The 18,623-nt window shown below is 52.5% G+C and overlaps 1 protein-coding gene across 4 annotated transcripts in view; it reads left to right on the top strand.

Moving 5' to 3' along the window:
• Positions 1-260: 260 nt before the first annotated feature.
• The window catches only part of SPDEF (SAM pointed domain containing ETS transcription factor), a 53,441-nt gene continuing 35,078 nt past the window's right edge, over positions 261-18,623 (top strand). Inside the window, exons 1-2 of one of the 4 annotated variants that reach the window (XM_025205878.1) lie at positions 261-499; positions 7,090-7,199. The gene's annotated coding sequence lies outside the window, so the exon portion shown is untranslated. Of the gene's footprint in view, positions 500-7,089; positions 7,455-8,364; positions 8,469-18,623 lie in introns of those variants that run through there. The other 3 variants (XM_025205877.1, XM_006025108.3, XM_025205879.1) reach the window with 3 other exon arrangements.

Below are 18,623 nucleotides of genomic sequence, written 5' to 3'. Positions count from 1 at the left end.
CAGGCAGGCATCTGCATCAGGGCAGGTCTTTACCTCTTTATACTATGCCCTGACACCCGTTTACGAGCGTCTTAGAGGAGAGGCCGAGGCTTGCTTGTGAATGGAGGGCCTTCCTTTTCCAGTGCGCTCAATCCAGCACCTTCTTGCCAGCTCTGTGCTGGCTCTGAGCGTTAAATAAATAGACAGGTGTTCAGTTTATTTTTAAAGCAGAAGTGCTGAGCCCAGCAAGATTGTCGGTTTTCCTCCGGAGAATCCGCGCATTGAGCAGCATTTGTCTGACAGACGCCGAGAAACGGAGGATGGCTGTTTGCTAAATGCAGTCCTGGAAGTAACTGTTTCGTTTTGTTTTTCCCCCGACAGCTGATGTTACAGAATTGGGGATGTGCAGCCAGAGGGGAGCAAAAATGGCTGTGTTTCAAGGAAAGGAAGCAGTGAGACCACATCTGATCTCCTTGGCCAGGAAGGAGACAGGGTACAGGAAGTGTCTGCTGTAGCTCTGGTAAGAAATCCACTTGTATTGGGGTTTCTCAAGGTGGGAGAAGGCTCCTCTTTGTTCCAGGCCGTCAGATTTGTGGGTGCCTGGCACAGTTACCCCAGCAGTGATGGATGTGTTATGGGTGTTGGTGAGGTTGCAGGGAAGAGAGCGGGAAGCTGGGACATTATCGACCACTCTTGTCTACCAGGGTTAGCACGTGGCCCATCAGTGAGCTGACTGTTCTCAGCTATCTGATCTGGCGTTTGCTTGGTCCCAGCTCACAAAGGAGGGTTAGAAGGAAACAGGTTGTGGTGCCTGAGAAGCAGGTTTGTCAGAAATTTTAAAGGGGTCTGAATAAATAGCGATAAGGAAGCAATTATTTAAAGAGCAAACAAATGGAAACTACCAGCTTTGTGTGTGTGTGTGTGTGTGTGTGTTTGTGGGAGGAGGCACAGTGTCAGTGCTGTCAACTGAAGGAAGTGGCTCCCACCACCTTCTCACCCTGCTTCACGTACTGTCTAGGTTTTTGTATCGTGCCTGTTATGGCACATACGTGAAAGGAAGCACGGGAAGGAGCCCGGTGCCAGGTTCTGTCGGATGTGCCAGTGGTAGAGGCTTGTTGCGGGGCACTAGCCAGGTGCAGAGAGGGGCAGAGGTGGTAATCTGTGCTAGTCTGAAATCAGGCAGAAGGTAGAGCAGGGCAGCCTCCTAGAGACTACCTGGATCAGAGGAGTGACCTTTTGTAGGCAACGACCTACTTCCATAGATTCCTTTTGAGGAGAAACCAGAGTTTGCCTGGACGGTGTCTGGAGTTGCTCCAAGTTGACTAAAAGCAGCCAAACGAAACATCTGATCAACCAGTCTCCCTCGTAATGCCAGAGAAAGCGCCGCCCTCTCCTGGGGCCGCCAATCCAAACATAAGCTGAACAGCCGCCTTCGTGACAGGTCTGAAAGCCTTGATGCAAATAACAGTCGTATTGGGTCATAGTTTCATATCTGGTAGGTAGGGTCGGAAGGGACCTGAGCAGGTCATCAAGTCCGACCCCCTGCCATGGCAGGAAAAAGTACTGGGGTCAAATGACCCCAGCGAGGTGTTCATCCAGCCTCCTCTTAAAGACCCCCAGGGTAGGAGCCAGCACCACCTCGCTTGGAAGTTGGTTCCAGATCCTAGCCGCCCTGACAGTGACGTAGCGCCTCCTGATGTCTAGTCTGAATCTACCCTCTGCCAGCTTGTGACCGTTATTTCTAGTCCCTCCCAGTAGTGCTCGGGGGAACAGGGACTCCCCCAATGCCTGCTGGCCCCCCCTGACTAGTTTGTAACCAGCCACTAGCTCTCCCTCAGCCTTCTCTTGGGGAGGCTGAACAGGTTCAGGTCCCATAGCCTCTCCTCGTAGGGCCTGCCCTGCTGCCCCTGATCATGCGAGTGACCCTCCTCTGGACCTTCTCCATATTGGCCACATCCCTCCTGAAGTGCAGCGCCCAAAACTGGACGCAGTACTCCAACTGCGGCCTGACCAGTGCCGCGCAGAGGGGGAGGATCACCTCCTTGGACCTGCTCGAGATGCATCTGTGGATGCATGACAGGGTGTGGTTGGCTTTCCTGACTGCGTCCTCACACTGTTGCCCCATGTTCATTTTGGCGTCAATAATGACTCCAAGATCCTTTCCTGCCTCTGCACTGATGAGAAGGGAGTTCCCCACCTGTAGGTCTGCTGCTGGTTCTTCCTCCCCGGGTGCAACCCATCCTGTTCTCATCCACTCACCTTTGTAACCTGTCTAGGTCCGATTGCAGCCTATTCCTCCCTTCTAGCATGCCCACATCCCCCCACATCTTAGTCAGATTTGAACAGGGTGCTTTTTACCCCCTCGTCCAAGTCACTGATGAAGATGTTGAACAGTGCGGGTCCGAGGACTGAGCCCTGGGGGACCCCGCTGCCCACATCCCTCCAGGTTGAGTAGGACCCGTCCACCACCACTCTCTGGGTGCGACCCTCCAGCCAGTTAGTGACCCAATTGACTGTGTAGGTGTCGACACCACAGTCCCCTAGTTTTTTAATGAGAATAGGGTGAGAGACGGTATCGAAGGCCTTCCTGAAGTCCAGAAAGTCTACGTCCACAGCTACCCCTGCATCTAAGGATTTTGTGACCTGGTCATAGAAGGCCACCAGGTTGGTCTGACAGGACCTGCCTCGAATGAACCCGTGTTGGTTGCCCCTAAGCATAACCTTCCCTGCTTACCCAGGATTGAGGTAAGACTAACTGGCCTATAGTTCCCTGGGTCCTCCTTCCTCCCTTTTTTGAACATGGGAACCACATTGGCCCTTTTCCTGTCCTCCAGCACCACACCAGAGCACCACGAGTGCTCGTAAAGCCGTGCCAGGGGTCCCGCAATGACCTCTGCTCCTTCTCTCAGCACTCTGGGGTGGAGATCGTCAGGACCAGCTGATTTAAATACGTCCAGTCCCTCCAGAAGTTCCCTGACTAGGTCCTCACTGACCCTGGGCCTGGGTGCGCCTCCTCTGGGGCCTGAGGGGGTCCCGGCAGACGGGCTGATCTGGTCCCTGCTCAGGAAAATGGAGGCAAAGAAATTGTTAAATAGGTTAGCTTTGTCATCTGGTGCAACCACCAGATTTCCTAGCGTGTCTTGCAGAGGCCCCACGTTACCCAGTACCTTCTTTTTGCCCCCTATGTATTTAAAAAAGGACTTCTTGTTGTCCTTGATCCTCCATCCCATCAGGAAAACCAGTGTGGGGCAAGTTGCACAGAAATTGGCCCACATCCCATGCAATCAGAATCGTAAGCTTCCTCCACGGGCTGTGCAGGGCATTGTGAGCACCTGGGGTTGCTTTATATATAATATGGAGAAGATACAGATCTTGAGTTACATATGGGCCACTGGTCATTTCTTATTTTCATGCACAAAATCTCCTGGGCACATCAAGCTGCCCTAATCTAGTGGGCAAGTTCCTATGCTAAATCCTTAGCCTCTCTGCACCTTGTCTTCCCACTCCAAAATAGGGGTGGTTGGTATGCTGAGGCTTAATTCAAATGTTTATTTTAAAATGTTTTTAAAAACCTGCCTCTCAACACTGCAGGTTCCCGTGACAAAAGGCTCCGTCCAAGTGCAAAGCCTGTGTGTTGACATGAAATTATTCGTACATACCAAAATGCCATCATCACTGGGGTCCTTTCCTTTTTCACATCCTTGCGACAAGGTATTTAGCAGAATTTGCAGTTTTGTTGGAATCCGACATGGTCGCACCATGAATGCTTCTGCTGTGGCCTCAAACTTGTGACCTCTGGGCTGTCAATTGGGCACCTTAGCACCTGCAGCCCCCGACGTCTGCCCTGGGGTGGAAGCTACTGAATAGAACATAATGCTCTGGCTCCACGCAGGGTGAGAAGAGAAGTCTGTGCTCCCAGTTGGAACAACAGTAGGGAATGCGAGCTGGGCATAATGAGTTGGGATTGACTTGAAGCCTAGCGTTAATGCTACTAGTTCTGTAGGAAGTGCCGTGATCGCTGCAGCTGCTGCTTTGGGGGTTAGTTGATATAGTTTTAACTCATGTTGAAAGGCACCTTGAGCCTTTTTTCCTTTTATATAGTGAAGAGTAGGTAGAATGAAGTGGCCTGGAGCTGTAATCTTGCATTCCTTTTGAATAGATTGGTAGGCTTCTGCCAAAAGGGGGCTTTGAAATTGCCTGTTCTTCCAGCTTGAACTGGCGAGTCTGTGATTTTCACAGTCGGATTAAAAACTGCACAGAACTGCCCTGATATATATAGAAGAAAAGAAAAAAAACCCCCCACATACACACATTTTTTCCCTATTTTTATATTTTTTCTATTATATATATGCATTTATTTTTTCCTATTTCCCATCCTGTTCTTCACAGAACAGATTTACTGTTACAGTAAGCAAGTGGCATATGCTCTGCATTATCCCTGTGTAGTCCCATGTTACTACTCGTTACCTGAGATTAAAAGGGATTTCTGTTGCAGAGCTCTCCGTGAATCCTGAACTCCCCACGCGCTCCCTTTTCTGCAGGTCAGGGTGCCCATTGCAGAATAGAGCGATTGTTATCGCGCCATATGTCAGGTTGCATAAGAGCTTTCTCTCTAATCCCGGCTCTGATCCCGTGTTAGGACATGTTAAGGGCCTGATTTTTTGAAATGCCGAATACCTACTGCAACAAGTGAAATCCATAGGAGCTGCCAATGCTGAGCACTCAAGAGTTAGGCCCCAGGTCATTAAATGGGTGGGGGCTATGCTAAATGGTATGCTATGCTAAATGGTGGGGGCTATACAAAATTTGCTGTTCAGTTTTCAAGTGGGCTCACAATCACCTCAGTGATGCCAATCTGCAGGCATCCCACCAAATCCTGATATTGGCTTAAAATAACATTTGCCAAATACATCTTGGGTTTTCTGTTCACTTCCTGGCTTGAGCCCTTTGGGCCACAGTCCCTTTTGGATTTGTGACCCTGCTCCCAATGTAAACCTGACCGCCAAGTGTCTCTGGGGTCCCTAGTTTGGGAACTGCTGCTCTGGGACCCAAAGGTTTCCTATTCCCGAATGTTTCTGTGCAACCCAGAAGTCTAGATTCACTTTTTTTTAATGATGCTTCTTACCCAATCCCCTGGTTCCAGGAGGTTGGGTTTTGAGGAATGCATTAAGGATTATGAGACTTGCAATAATATCGTTGGTATTATGGTAACTAAATGTTTCCAGAGGGCTGGTGCGGAGTCAGGGCTGCTCTGCGCACAGAAGTTGCACTGGTTTATTTATGTCATGTCAGATAAACTCCATAGCATCTGACTAAGTAGGTTGTTGCCTCCCAAAGCTCATGCTTTTCTGAACCAGTTGGTCTCAAAGGTGCTGCCTTGCCTTGCCTTTTGCCTTCAGGTAAGATGGTATAACTTTTACCCATGATGGATTCCCTGCTGTGTTGTACATTCAAAGCTGCAGAGGCACCAGGTGGAGCAGGGACTCCATGGTGCTGGGCGGTGCATGCATGCTCAGGACCCTGTCAATCTGTATGCTTCTGTGAGCCTTGTTGTAAAGGGCAGCATATTCCCATCCTTCACTCTATTTTAATAGTGTTTTGGTTGTGGATTAGGATGTGTTGACAGAGCAAACATTTCACTGCCCTCAAATCAACCACTAGCAAGGAAAACAAGAACCTCACTGCCTCCTTGCTCTTGCTCTTTAACTGACACATCCACAGCCTGGAAGAGGGGGATTTTCTTTTATCTCTAAGGGGAAGGCAGAAATGGTCTGAGAGGGAGGACTCCAAGGATCTCCCTCCTGCTCAGAGCTGGAAGAAATTGTAGAGGCTAGAGCAGACGGGCCTGGGGACTCTCCTCAGCGCTGCCATTGATTTGCATGCTCATGTCACTTAACTTCTCTCCATCTTAATTTCCCACTCTGCGCGATAGACTTTAATATTACCTGTCATCTGGAGGAGGTGCGAGTCAGTCCGTGAAAGCCTTTGTGATGCTCAAATGTAACACGGAGGATTGACTGCAGCCAGGTTTAAGTGTCAAATTCATAGAGCCAGGCCCACATCCTTCCTTCTGTGAACCCAGGGCTTTGGGCAGCCCATTAGGGCTTGCTCTGTCCTGCTGGACCTAGCAGCCAGCAATCCCCCTGAATTGCTTTACAGGGGTGGAAATTGCTTTACAGGTTATGGTGGAAATGCCTTCAGTTTAAAAAAGCAAGTAGGGGTCCAACACTGAGCCAGCCCTCAAAGCACTGGATGAGGCTCAGAGCAGGGAAGGCAATGGCAGCTGCAGAGCTTCCCAATGCCAGATCCTTTGAATCTGGTTAGGGGATGCCAGGCTGCTGGGGGGTAGGAGGATATTTTGGTCCCTGCTGCTGGCTAGTATATGTCTGATTTGCTTCCTGGCTGCATTGGTCCCTTGCCCATTGCAGCAGTGGGGATGTGGGATGTCTCAGCCTGCTGCTGGCAGTCTCTGAGGGCTTCAGAGTATGCCCCCAGAAGGGGTGAAGGATGTCATAGGGTATCTAGCTTAATGCAACTCTGGTGGTACGAAGTGCCAGTGCTGGTGGTGCAGGAGTGAGCTCTGAGGATGGAGCTGGTGCCTCTGAGCCAGCTGGATGCTAGCCGGGAATGACACGTCTCCTTAGCAGCCCAGTGACTCATCCCTGAGTCAGGCTCACCCTGCATCACCTCCACTGACAGGGACCTTCCTTTAGCTATCCTCTGGCTTCCTGCTGTTGCCCTCCTACCTCCCATCCCTGTGACCATTGACACCTCTTGTCCAGGGCAGTGCATCTGCAAGTACACGGGGTCCTTGCTGCAGGTCCTTGTGGCAACAGAACGGGCTGTGCATGATTTCAAAGAAGACGGGCTGCACCAGCTTCTTTCTCACTGGGAGGAGGTGAAGGGGTCAAGGTAGCCAGGTGTCCTTTTGGGAGTGAGTTCCCAAGCAGTTGGTCCCTTGGGTGCTGTGGGGCAAAGCGCCTGCCCAAGGCACCATGTTGAATCTGATCTGAACAGCTCAAGATAAGACCCAGTAGGAACTAGTGCATCTTGGACAGGAGTTGTTTGCATCAGTGTTAAACAGAAGTAATGGCAGTTTTCTCATTGCAGGGGAAGATGCAGCAGAGCTGACAGGACCTGAGTCTCCCACGTGAACCCCTGGAAATCTCTAGGAGTGGCCACCTCCTGCCACGTGTATTCATTTCAGGCTTGCTGGAGAGGTTTGAGTCCTTTGTACCTTCCTACTCCTCTCCCCAGAGCCTGGACATGTACAAACCTTCTTCATTGTGCTCTTAGTTTTATACAAACTGAGGTTGGTTCCCCTGTCTCTGAAGTGCAGTTGTCTCTGGAGTGGAGCCTGGTGCTTGCCAGCAAGGAGCAGAGCAACTTTTGGGGAGGCGTAGACCAGAAAGAGGCATGTCTGTCATGAGGCAGAGCTGCAGCTTGGTGGTTGAGAGAGGCAGAGCAGCTGGAAGGTAGGACAGTGGTGGTAGCACCTCAAACCTTGCTAAAAAGGTCTTGGGTCTCCTATTGCCCAGTGAAGGCTTAACCCCCGATTCTGCTGGGCTAGGTGGTTGGTTGGTTGGCTGGCTGGGATTTTTTTGGTGAAACTTTTGAACTGGTGAGGATGGGTCTGAAGTGCAGGGAGACCCCAGGACCCCTGAGTAGCCAGCAGGCCAGTCTTGAGAGTGGTTAGCAGGGATGCAGCAGACTCGGACACTGTTTTGAACCAGACTAAGCAGGGATCTAAACCTGGATTCTCCATCTGCCCGGTGAAGCCCTTGAGCACTGCTGCCTGGCTCTTCCTGGGTGTCTGCCTTTCACCAGACTCAGTTTGCTCTAGAATAAAATCAAAAGTGAGAACCTCAGTCTTTCACACAGCAGAAACTAGGGTTGCTAATCCTATCTGAATGCCCTGGACATGAGGCCAAGGAAATGTGGTTGAAGCCAGAGCTGATAAATCTTACTTATAATCAACTGTTTCCTCTCACAGCATGAGCGTGACCTTTACAACTCTCTGCCTCGGGCAAAAAAGAGTCAAATGCTGCTGTTGGGTGGGGATAATGTGTCCCATAACAATGCTCACCTTCACAGCAGCCTAAGCTCCCACGAGTTGCAGAGAATGCCTTTTTCCTCCCCAAATAGTCGTATTTACGGATCATCCTGCAGGGGGAATTTTCAGGCTCACTTGTAAAGTAGGTCTCATGTTTCAGGGCACGAATGGACTCCTCAGGGGTCGGGAAGGGTTTCTGCCTCCCGTGTGTAGCGGGACACGCTTCCCAGGTGCTTTACAGGTATCCTGCTATACCAGGGAACAAACACTGTCAGAAACAGGAGGCTTGGCCTGAAAGAGCTCACGTCTGGACATAAGAGGGCCACTGGTGACTTTGTTGTTTCTAAACCTAATTATTTGGATTGCTGCAACGGGAACAATGAGAGAGGTCCAACCTGTGAAGTTGGTATCTCCCCCTTTTGCACATGGCTGTGGGGTAAGGCAAGACTGTGACCTGAACCATCCCTTTGGGCAAACTCAAATCACCCATGGAGCAAAACTGCCACCACCTTTAGTCCAGGCTGCAGTGGCCATGGGTAGACTGGGTTGGACAAGCACCACCCCAAGCACCTTAACTGAGGAGCCAGCCCATTCTCTGGTGGCACCTCCCAGTGCCCTCGCCCCCCTCTGGACTCCGGGCCGCTGGGGTGGCCAGCGCCGCCTGCCTTTGAGGCGGGGAGGAGGGCTCGTTGGCTCTCCCACGACGTGCTCCCTGGGGCCGTTATGCCCGAGGATCATTTGCATGCAGAAAAGAAAGAATTTGCATTGCTTCGTGGCAGCTCCTGTGGGAACCGAGGCGGGCAGTGAGTCAGGCTCTGCTGCAGCCTGGCTCCGCACTGGGTGCTGTGTGAAAAGACAACATCCCTTCTCTTGGCATGGGGCCCTGCTGGTTTCACCTGGCTGGCTGTGTATGCCTGGGAACAGCCAGCAGAGAATGGCCTGATGTATTGTGGCTGACAGGGTGGTGGGGAGGTGGCTTGGCTGACCTGTCTCTGAAATAACCCTCCCAACTGAGGAGGAAGGGCAGAGGGGTTTAAGTCCCGTGCTGACTCTTTTCCCATAGGCGCTTTATGTACATCCTGCTCCAAATGCATGGCATCTGCCTATCACAGGGGTCAATTCTTTGGTGTTCACTGGAGCGCTCCCCATGGTGGGGTGCAAGGCTGTGACCACTCAGCCTGCTCCATGCAAAGGGGCGCCCCTGGCTTGCAAGGTCCTGTCTATTTATGCCTTTGCAAAGGGTGCCCAGAACCAAAGGCCGTGCCACGGGGTGGGTGAGGGCACTGCCCTGGAGACCATGGTGGGGCCTTTCTAGCTAGGCGGAGGTAAGGGCAGCATCAGTGCATGTAATATGCCACACATCTGCCTCTAAGAGTGAAGCCATTTTATTTCTCTGCAGCAAGGCTCCCTCTCCTACTGGGCCCCGCTACAAAATGGGCACAGGAGGCAGGGGCTGGGGAAAGGTGGCATCAAAAGTGATTGGGAGTCTGCTGGGTCTGGCCAGAGCAGCAGGGAGGAAGGGGTTAATCTAGCTCATGGGGCTCCTGTCCTGGTTTTGGGGGTGCTGTGCTTGGTCAGGCTCAGCTAGGGCGGTGCAAGTCTAGCGCCTAGGCATGGGAATCACTGATCAGCATTGCTGGCCTGTGAATGGCAGCGTCTGCTGAGAGACGCGGAGCAGCAGGAGGGAGCTGCGGTGGCCCCTTTGGAGAATGCACTGATGGTGCTGGAGGGGCCATGGGGGTGCAACCGGAGCTGGGGCTGCTTGGAGGGGCTCAGAACAGGGGTGTTGGGGTGCAGCTGGCCAGCGCAGTAGAGGCTGGTCCAGCTGTGCTGGGAGACTTGGGCCTGGCCTAGCAGGTGGGACTTGGAGGGCAGCATGGAGGTGCCTTGCCAAGGCTGTGAGGAGAGCCAGAGCTGCAATGGCAGTGGGTAGGACTGAGGGGAGGTGACAGCTGTGTCGGATCCCGGGCTGGAATAACCAAAGAAGGAGAAGATGCAGATCAGGCTGAAGGCATTGGTAGAGCTGTGCAGAGGAGCAGGCTGGAGGGACGTTGTATGATGGCACTGAGGGGCATTGGCAGAGTTGTGCAGAGGACCATGCTGGAGGGACGTTGTACAATGGCACTGAGGGGCATTGGCAGAGCTGTGCCAAGGGCCAAGCTAGGGGGATGTTGTACGATGGCACTGAGGGGCATTGGCGGAGTTGTGCAGAGGACCATGCTGGAGGGACATTGTACAATAGCACTGAGGGGCATTGGCAGAGCTGTGCCAAGGGCCAAGCTAGGGGGATGTTGTACGATGGCACTGAGGGGCATTGGCGGAGCTGTGCAGAGGACCAGGCTGGAGCGAGGTGAGTGGGGGGTATCTGTACAATGGCACTGAGGTGCGTTGGCAGAGCTGTGCTGAGAAGCTTCCTCCAGATTTACATTTCTTATCCCTGTGGCTTGTGTGCTCAAGTTGACAGCATGAAAACCAAGGTGGATCTTGGTGCCCTTTCCTTCCTCCGCTCCCTGCCTCAGTTTCCTGTCATTGTGGGCTGGGCACACCTGCTCTGCCCTGAGATGCTTCATGCTGGCATCCAGCAGCTCTGCACCGTGAATTCCCCCCTTAATCCCAAGAAACAAAAGCAGTAATTTAAAGAAACCGGAGGAAGAAAAGATCCAGGCGTTAACAAAGGAACAGCAAACATACAGGTGGGCTCTGCCCCTGTGTGGTGCCTGCCAGCTGGGCCCTTGGGTTGGTACGGGCTGAGATCTTTTCCCTTTGTTCTGCGTCATGAAGGATTTGAGCTGGCAGTGCTGAGAGTGACGGAAACAAAGCAGCCCAAACGGGCACCTGCAGCCAAGGAGGAAGCAAGAGCCACGAAGGAGCAGGCTGATGGCAGGGCGGAAGCCAAGGAGAGTGCCCCAGGTGTGGGCTGGGCAGAGACAGGGGTAGGGGAGTGAGGAGATACTGCCTGGCCTTGTCTTTTCTCTCCCAGGACTGTAAGTTTGGATTTGAAGCTGTGGGCAGCAGTGGAGCATGTGGCTGTGCAGGGCGGGGGGGGTGGAATCAAGCGACCTATTGCCATTATTATTTGGCTGAGTCCATTACAGTTGGCCTTCTCCAGGGTCACTGCTGTGCCCTAGTCCTATGCTGAGTCTGCTGTAGGCCTTGCACCCCGACCCCAGCTGGGCTGGTTTCCTACCCCTGGAGAGTTGCCACCATCTCTTTGCCAGCAGTCCCTTACCCTTTTGCTCATGTGGGTCACGTGCCCCTGAAGGAGAGGGCTTAGAGGTGAGAGGAGGGGCTCCCTTTGTTCAACTTGCCAAGCAAGCAGCGTGTCCCTGAGCAGAGGGTCAAATGGGCTTGAACTGTGAGCTGCTGGGGGCAGGGGTCTTCTCTTGCCCTGTGCTTGCCCAGTGCCCAGAACAATACTCCTCTGAGCAGAGCAGAGCAGCCTGCTGGCAGGGGTGGGTGTGCCCCACACCCCAGCACCTCTGTTACCTGGCTCTTTCCTTCTCCCCAAAGCCAAAGGTGTGCTCCATCCAGCTCTGTGCATTGGTTCGACACTGCCAAGGTCTCTCTTCCCCAGTCTGGAGCCTCGCCTGCCTGCTCATCCTGGGGAAAGCATACAGGTGTCAGTGCTGCGGCCATTTGCCAGGAGGGATTAACATGCGGTGGTGTTTTTTCTTCCTCCCTGCGTAACTGGGAGCTGGTGGCGTCACCTCCCTTCCCAGGTGGAGGGAGCTGCGAGGGTGCAGTAGGCGTGGTGTGGAGGGCTTGTCCCAGATGCACTTTCACTGAGTCTGTAGGATGGGGCAGCTGGGCTGAGCCAAGGCTATGTGAACTGTGGCCCCAGCCCAGAGCAGTGAAACATGTTTTCCCCACCCATCCCCTCTGGTCTGGTGCAGTTTGTTATACCATCCCCAGGCCTTCATAATGCCCCCCCAGGCCCAGGTTGTCTTAACTCACAACTCTTGCAGCATATATGTACTCTGCAGACGCTGCTCTGCTGGCCGTGCCGTGTAGACAGGCTTGGGCTAGCTTCACGCTAGCTGGCATGGGATGACTGCTAGTCACAGCTGTGCAACGTTCAGCCTGGAAAAAATGTCTGAGCAATGCATTCAGCCTCCCGGGCAGGCTTTGCAGTCCTTGCTGAGCTGCACTGCCTGCTGCATAGACAAAACTTTGGAGGCAGGGGCAGTCTTTGTTCATTATTTGTAGTGCCTTGCATGGTGGGACCCTGGTCCACGGCTGAGGCCCTTAGGTCCTACTGAGTTATTGCTACCACTACCACTGCTTCTTTGGCCTCGTCTGTCCAGTCCCATCTGTTCGTGTGTTGTGAGCTGCTCCTTTCTGTTCTAATCCAACCTCCCTCTGGTCCATTTCTAATCATCCCCGATCTGTTGGTTCCTGGCATTGGGCAGAAACCCTGCTGAGGTCCCAGGCTGTCTCCCAGCTGAACTGGGCAATTCTGGTGCTTTAGCTTCAGTTTGGAGTTCATTTAGTACAAGGAAGAAGCAGCCTGTCTCCCCTGTTGATGCACAGGGACCTGAGGCTGGAGTGATGGGGATTCTACGCTGCTTATTAGAAACGGGCCAGATTTGAACCTTAAATCCCAGCCCATCCAACTGTTAAAGGGGGAAGTGGTTAGCATACATTTCATTGAGGAGGATGAGCCAGTTCTGCTTTGACTGAGGATTGGCGGGATCAGATGAGGCCTGTTGTCTGGGTCTGTCTTGTCTACAATGGAGCTCTCAAGACTGCCTGGCGTTCACTCTGAATCATAATGATGATCGGTTAAATCTCAACATTGCTTAATTGCTTCAGTGCTGATTGTTTTAGCAGCTACTGCAACCTGAGCTGGGGATGGATCTTGAACAGCCCCCCTGCCAGTCCTTCATGTTTACCCCATCCTCCCACGTGTGAGCACAGCACATGATGCCCATGGCTTTGCTCCTGAGTGATCAAACGCACCAGCTGGAATAGGCATGGAAGGTGGTAAAGTCATTGAGAAACTGGAGATGGAAAGGAGTTAGGGGGTGGGGATCTCCTGTGCGTGCACCAGGCTGTCTAGCAAACCAGGGCCAGTCATCAAGGGTGGGCCGCTCGCGCGCCTGGCTGTCACCACAGTAATTGCCCTGTATTCCACTCCAACATGCCTCTGCCCCATAAACCATGTTTATGGCAACATCTGGGAGATGGGGACACAGGGCAAACATAGCAAAGGGAGGTAATAAAAGGGAGTGACCTGTCTCCGCCTCAGGGCATCCTTCCTCCTGAATCTAGGGCCTCAGCTGGTCTCTACCACCACAGTGACTTGGGCAGGCACGTCCCAGATGATCCCATTGAGCTTATTCAAATGATCCCATTGACCTTTCCACTTTGCAGCCAGTTCTGCTAGTGACGAGGCTTATGCAGCAATAGCTTTCTTTAGCTAGGATAGCCTTAAACCAGTTCTCCAAGCTAAAGGACTCACCGATATAAACGTACTTTCATTTTTGTTGGCATTGCTGGGTCAGAAAGGACTTGGGATTTTTTCTTCCTTGTGTTTGAAACCATAATTGCTAGGTGGGGAAAACTTTATACCCGAGCATGTTTGTCCCTTTGCATTACTTCTTCCTCTGGGGAGTTAGCGGGGGCATTTGCAATGTTCTGAGACTGCCCCGCAAATCTCCCTGATTTCCAGGCAGCGTTAGTACCACTTTCACTCTTCTGCCTTGGAGTGGGATTTTTATCTCAGTCCATGATTCAGTATGAGCCCTGGTGTGTCTGAAGTTAAATTAGGAGTGATGATGCAAGGGTGATTAGAATTGGGCTGGAATTGGAGTTAATTGGGCATAAAAGTATTTCCATCAGCAAACCTGTTCTGATGGAGCTGCTCCTGGGCCAGCTCATCTCCACTGGATTTCAATCCAGCTGAGCTAGGGCACTGCACGATCTGTGTGGAGATGAGCCCTGGGGTTTCCGTGGTGTGGGGCAGGGTCATTCTCATGCCAGCTGCTGTTTGGCCTGATTCTTTACTGTTTTTCATGCATTTTATTTTATTGGGATCTAGCTGTTCCCTCTCACCCAGGTGCCAGGTGATGCCTGTGGTTCTTCTTTCCAAGGCAGTCTCGTGACTGATACCCCTCCCCTTGCAATGAAACAGGCAGCCCAATCTTGTGGTTGTGATTTGGGGAAACTTGGGTCACTTTGCCCATCTGTGAAATGGGTGCTGACCTCCTTTGTGAAGTGCTTTGAGATCCACCGCTGATGAGTGCTCTGAGAGCTGGGAGCAACCATTGGCTTTTCATAAGCATCCCAGATCCCTGAACTTCGGTGAAAGGCAATGCAGATGAGGTGTTTCTCCTTGCCACCTTCTCTGCAGGTGGACATCACGCAGTGGCCAGCCCAGCCTTTCCTGCACACGTAGCTGGCGGTATCGCAATAGATTCCAGCCTACCTGTACCCTAACTAGCACTGATGTGGAGATGGCTCTTAGTTTCCCAGGATGGCAGGTTTCACCCACCAGGCTCAAATGACTTTGGGGAGGGCAGCAATGGTACAAAGAGAAGCCCAAGCACAACATGCAGGGTCATGCTTCCTCTAGGAGCTGCCAGTCTGCTGCTGCACAGATCTAATTATGCCTCCCATGCCAGCCCTTCTCCTCTTGCAGAAGCTAATGTTCAGTGACACTCGGGGCAGGGGGGAACGCAGGTGCCTGAACATGTGATGTTGGCAACATTGCAACAGAGCAGAGTTGGCCTGCTGTCCTGGGCAGCCAGGGGGCACTGGACCTATCTGGATGAGACTTTGCCCTTTGCTTGAAGCATCTCAAAGCTCTTCATGTGTTACCTGGCCCAATATTGCTATGCTTCTCTTGGCATATCATTTCAGTGGGGCTTCTGGAGAAGGAGCCCCAGTGTTTTGAGAGCACCCTGTGTCCAGTTGCAAAAGGGGGCAGCTTAGACCTCCTATGGTTTCATTCTCACTAGGGACTCCCTCGGCTATAAGGTTGCTTCCTCCATAGCAGGCAGTAACAGGGGTTGGCCTCGCCCCTTGAAATGGGAGTAAGTGCACAGGGTAAAACATTCGCTAGCAGCTTTGCCAGTCTCCACTAAAGGTACAGAGGCAGCCCTGGCTGTGACTGAGGTGTGAGTCTCATCCCAGGCAAGGCTGAAGCACTTTGGCTATGAGGCTGGAGTTGGGGAAAGAAGTCCAAGAGCTCTCTGTCAGCAGGAGAAGCTTGAAGCTGCCTCTCCCCAGAATGATGTTGGAAAGCTCCAGACTGAGTCAGGGGTGTGCCGAGCATCTCCAAAGGGGCAAGGGGGGAACAGGACAGCAGCAGTGAACAGCTGTCTGCATCTGGTGTGACTTCAAGTGTTGCCCTACCAGTGCTGGAGGTTGGCAGCTCCATGCAGCGGGGGTAAAGGGTTTGCCTCCCTGAGGAGGCATCATGCAGAGGTGGAGACGGCTGCACGCCTTGCCCCGGAGTTCTGGTTTGTACGAAGAACCACTGATTTTACCTGTTTCGGTCATCTGCCGGCCCGTGGGAGATGGGTATAACCTGCTTAAAGCCCATCTTGGTTCTTTTACAAAATAGCCTCCCTTGTGTGAACAGCTTCTGGTAAGAGTTCCCCATGTGCTGCTTTTGCCTGTTTTTTCGGACATGGCTGGCTGGCATTAGGAAGCTGCTGTGGGACCAAGGAAGTTCTGTATGCTGCTGAAATTCAGAGCTCTGGCCTGAGTAGACAGCAGATGAAGGAGGCTGAGGACAGTGCTGGGACCCGGGAAGGCCTGTTTTGAACCCCAATAGCAAGGGACATCAAATTCACTAGTTGCAAACTCTGCTGAGCAAACCTGCTGCCAAGGGTGGTGCAGAGCTCTAACTGATTGCTGAATAATTGCCAGGCCACCTCAAGGGGCCCAGGATCTTCAAGGCTTTTGTATGCTGGTTCCTATTTCCTTTGAAGCCAGTGGTTAGGTGCTGAGATGTTGCTGAAGATCTTCAGCTTTGGTGCTTTTGCTCCACCAAGACATGGAAGCTACTGTGAGAGTGGAGGACATGATTCAGAGCTTGCAGGTACTGGTGATGCTTGGGGAGCCAGAGAGGACTTGGCAGGGGTTGTGTGTCCAGCATTGTCCCCAGCAGGGCTTTTTGTTCTGGCATCATTGGAGATGGGATGCTGGCTGAGATCGGGGCTCTGTCCACTCCCTTCCCTCTGCCTGCAGCCATCACAGCAGGTGCACACGCATGCACTTCTGGCAGCTCCTACTGCCTGTTCTGGGGCATTTATGTCTCTAGGACACCCAGTGCATCCTGAGAACGTGCCCTGATTGCTGAGGGGACCACAGCAGGTAGCCAAAGAGGGGACCACATCTATGTGCACCTTCTGCTGGCTGTCAAGTGATGGCAGAAGCCAGGCTCTGCTCAGTGGGACGGGGAGTTACTCGGCTGGCAGAAGGCAGTGCCGTGGATGCCCACGCTGGAGTCTGTGGGGCAGGGAGTTTGCAGGACAGTCTAGGCTGGCAAAGGCCTGGGGTCTGACCCAGTGAGCTCTTCCTGGTGCTTCCAGAAGCCTCCTTTCTAGGGATCCCGGCAGCTCTGACCTTCTAAATAGGTATTAGCCTGAAATAACCCAGTGATAAGCCCTGCCAGTGTGTGTGGGGAGGAAGTGGCCTAGTGTTAGCAAACACACGGTTTGCAGCAATTAAGATTACAAGGGGGGAGCCAACAGTTTCCAGGGCAAACAGAAGCCGCTCATTCATGCATTGAGCCTGTTTGGGAGGTGACAGGAGGTTGTGCGCCCAGAAATACCAGGCCACTCCTCCTTGTTGTGCTGCTCCCAGCCAGGGAGGGGTTTCTTTGCTTCCCTGCCTCCTTTCCCCCAAAAGGATAGGGCATAGAGGGGGCTCTGGTGCCCCTCACAGTGAAGGGGGGTGTGTGGAGGGGATTCTTGATGGACACTGCTGGGCCTGAATTACACTGACTGCCCCCTTCTCAGAGCCTAAAAATGAAGGTCCTGTCTCTAGCACCACCCAGCCAGCCCTTGGGCTCTTTGCTGCTGCTAACAAGGGGACCCCTCAGCACCCATCCGATGGCGGGACACCCTTGCCCAGAGGGAGCTGGATTGAGGCCCACCACCCTCCTTTCATACAAGGGACCCCTTTTTTTGGTGCCTACCCAGGGCCCTGCTGTGGCTACCGTGGAGAAACCTGAAGACTAGGAAATGCCTTTGGCTTCTGGTGACCAATTGCTTGTGGTTGATAATGTCTGTGGTTTGTGTAATGACATCAGGGCCCCTTCATGAGGTTTATTATATCCGTTTACTGCATAGCTCCTTATCTGTTATTCTTGTGATAGAGCCAGAGATTAGCAGCAGGCAGACAGGCCCAGAGAGATTCCTCTGGCCTGATTCATCACCAGGCACTTTTCTAACACTGCCCTCTGGCCTCCTCTCCCAGCTTGGAAGGTGAAGGAGTGACACAGGCAGCTGAACCTTAGCCACTCAGAGGACTAAGGATAAAGAAAAGTATTAAACACGGCTGCCCTTGATTTCTGTTTTTAATGCGTCTCCGGTGTTGCAACCTGTCCTTTCTCCAATTGTCCCGTTTTGCATACGCAACCCGAGCTGCTTTGAATAGCAGTTGTGACCACACTGGAGTTGCGAAAGGCAGAGCTTTCTCGTTCAGAGACATTTGTAGCCCAAAGAGCCGGTTAGGTTGCGTCTTGAGTGACAGAACCTGATTGTGGGCAGGAAATTGGAGAGGCCCAGACAGGGCAACACGCAGGTGAACCAGCCTTGAAAATGCACGTGTAATCTTGGAGACGTTTCTCCTCTTAGCTGTGCCTCAGCTTCCCCACTTGTAAAATGGGGAGAATTCCTTCCTTCCTGAAAAGGCTAGGGATGAAAGGGGTGAACGCTTAGTGCCATTACAGTCCCTCCTTCCAGCCAACAGTTCCCGTTGCTCTAGCACTCTCCAGCTCCTCCGATCTTGGGACTGCAAGGGGAATTATTCCAAGGCACTAGGTGCCGAGTGACTCCACTATTGCAAGCCCAATGGAGGGACAAGCTTCTTCTCTCAAAATATACCTGTAGGGGGGGATTCACAAAGCTGCTGGCATAGTTCTGCTTTTGCTGAAGTCAAGGGTGACACAGCCACAGACCCCAGGGGCCATAGGGTTCAGGTAGGGGGCCATGCATTGGACTGCACCCTCTGTAGAGTGCTGTGTAGCTGTGGGTTTAGGTTGGGCCAACAGCAGCTCCTCCCCATCCAAGAGCCCAAGTCTCCCAGCTGCTTTAAACCAAGCCTGTTGCATGGGGCAGGTGCTGCTAGCAGCTGCAGCTCATTGCTCCTCTTGTGACACTGATGGCTTCAAGAAAGGGACCTGATCAGCTTGGTAGCCTCCTTGGTTTCTGAACAGCGTTTCCAGCCCTGCCCCCCTGAGTTGAGCTTTGTGTCTTCTGCACATTCTTCTTCCCTACGTTGCTGCTTGAGATTCAAACAAGCAGAAGAAAGTGAGGCCAGCAGTGTTGTTGTTCTCGAACCTCTTTTACTTGCCAAAATCTCTGGTGTTACTGATAATATAGGAGCAAGGAAAATCCTTTCAGATCCATGCTTGATC

Source organism: Alligator sinensis, unplaced genomic scaffold (assembly GCF_000455745.1).
Source record: "Alligator sinensis unplaced genomic scaffold, ASM45574v1 scaffold872_2, whole genome shotgun sequence".
NCBI lineage: Eukaryota > Metazoa > Chordata > Crocodylia > Alligatoridae > Alligator > Alligator sinensis.
This window is presented reverse-complemented; position numbering and strand designations above follow the sequence as displayed.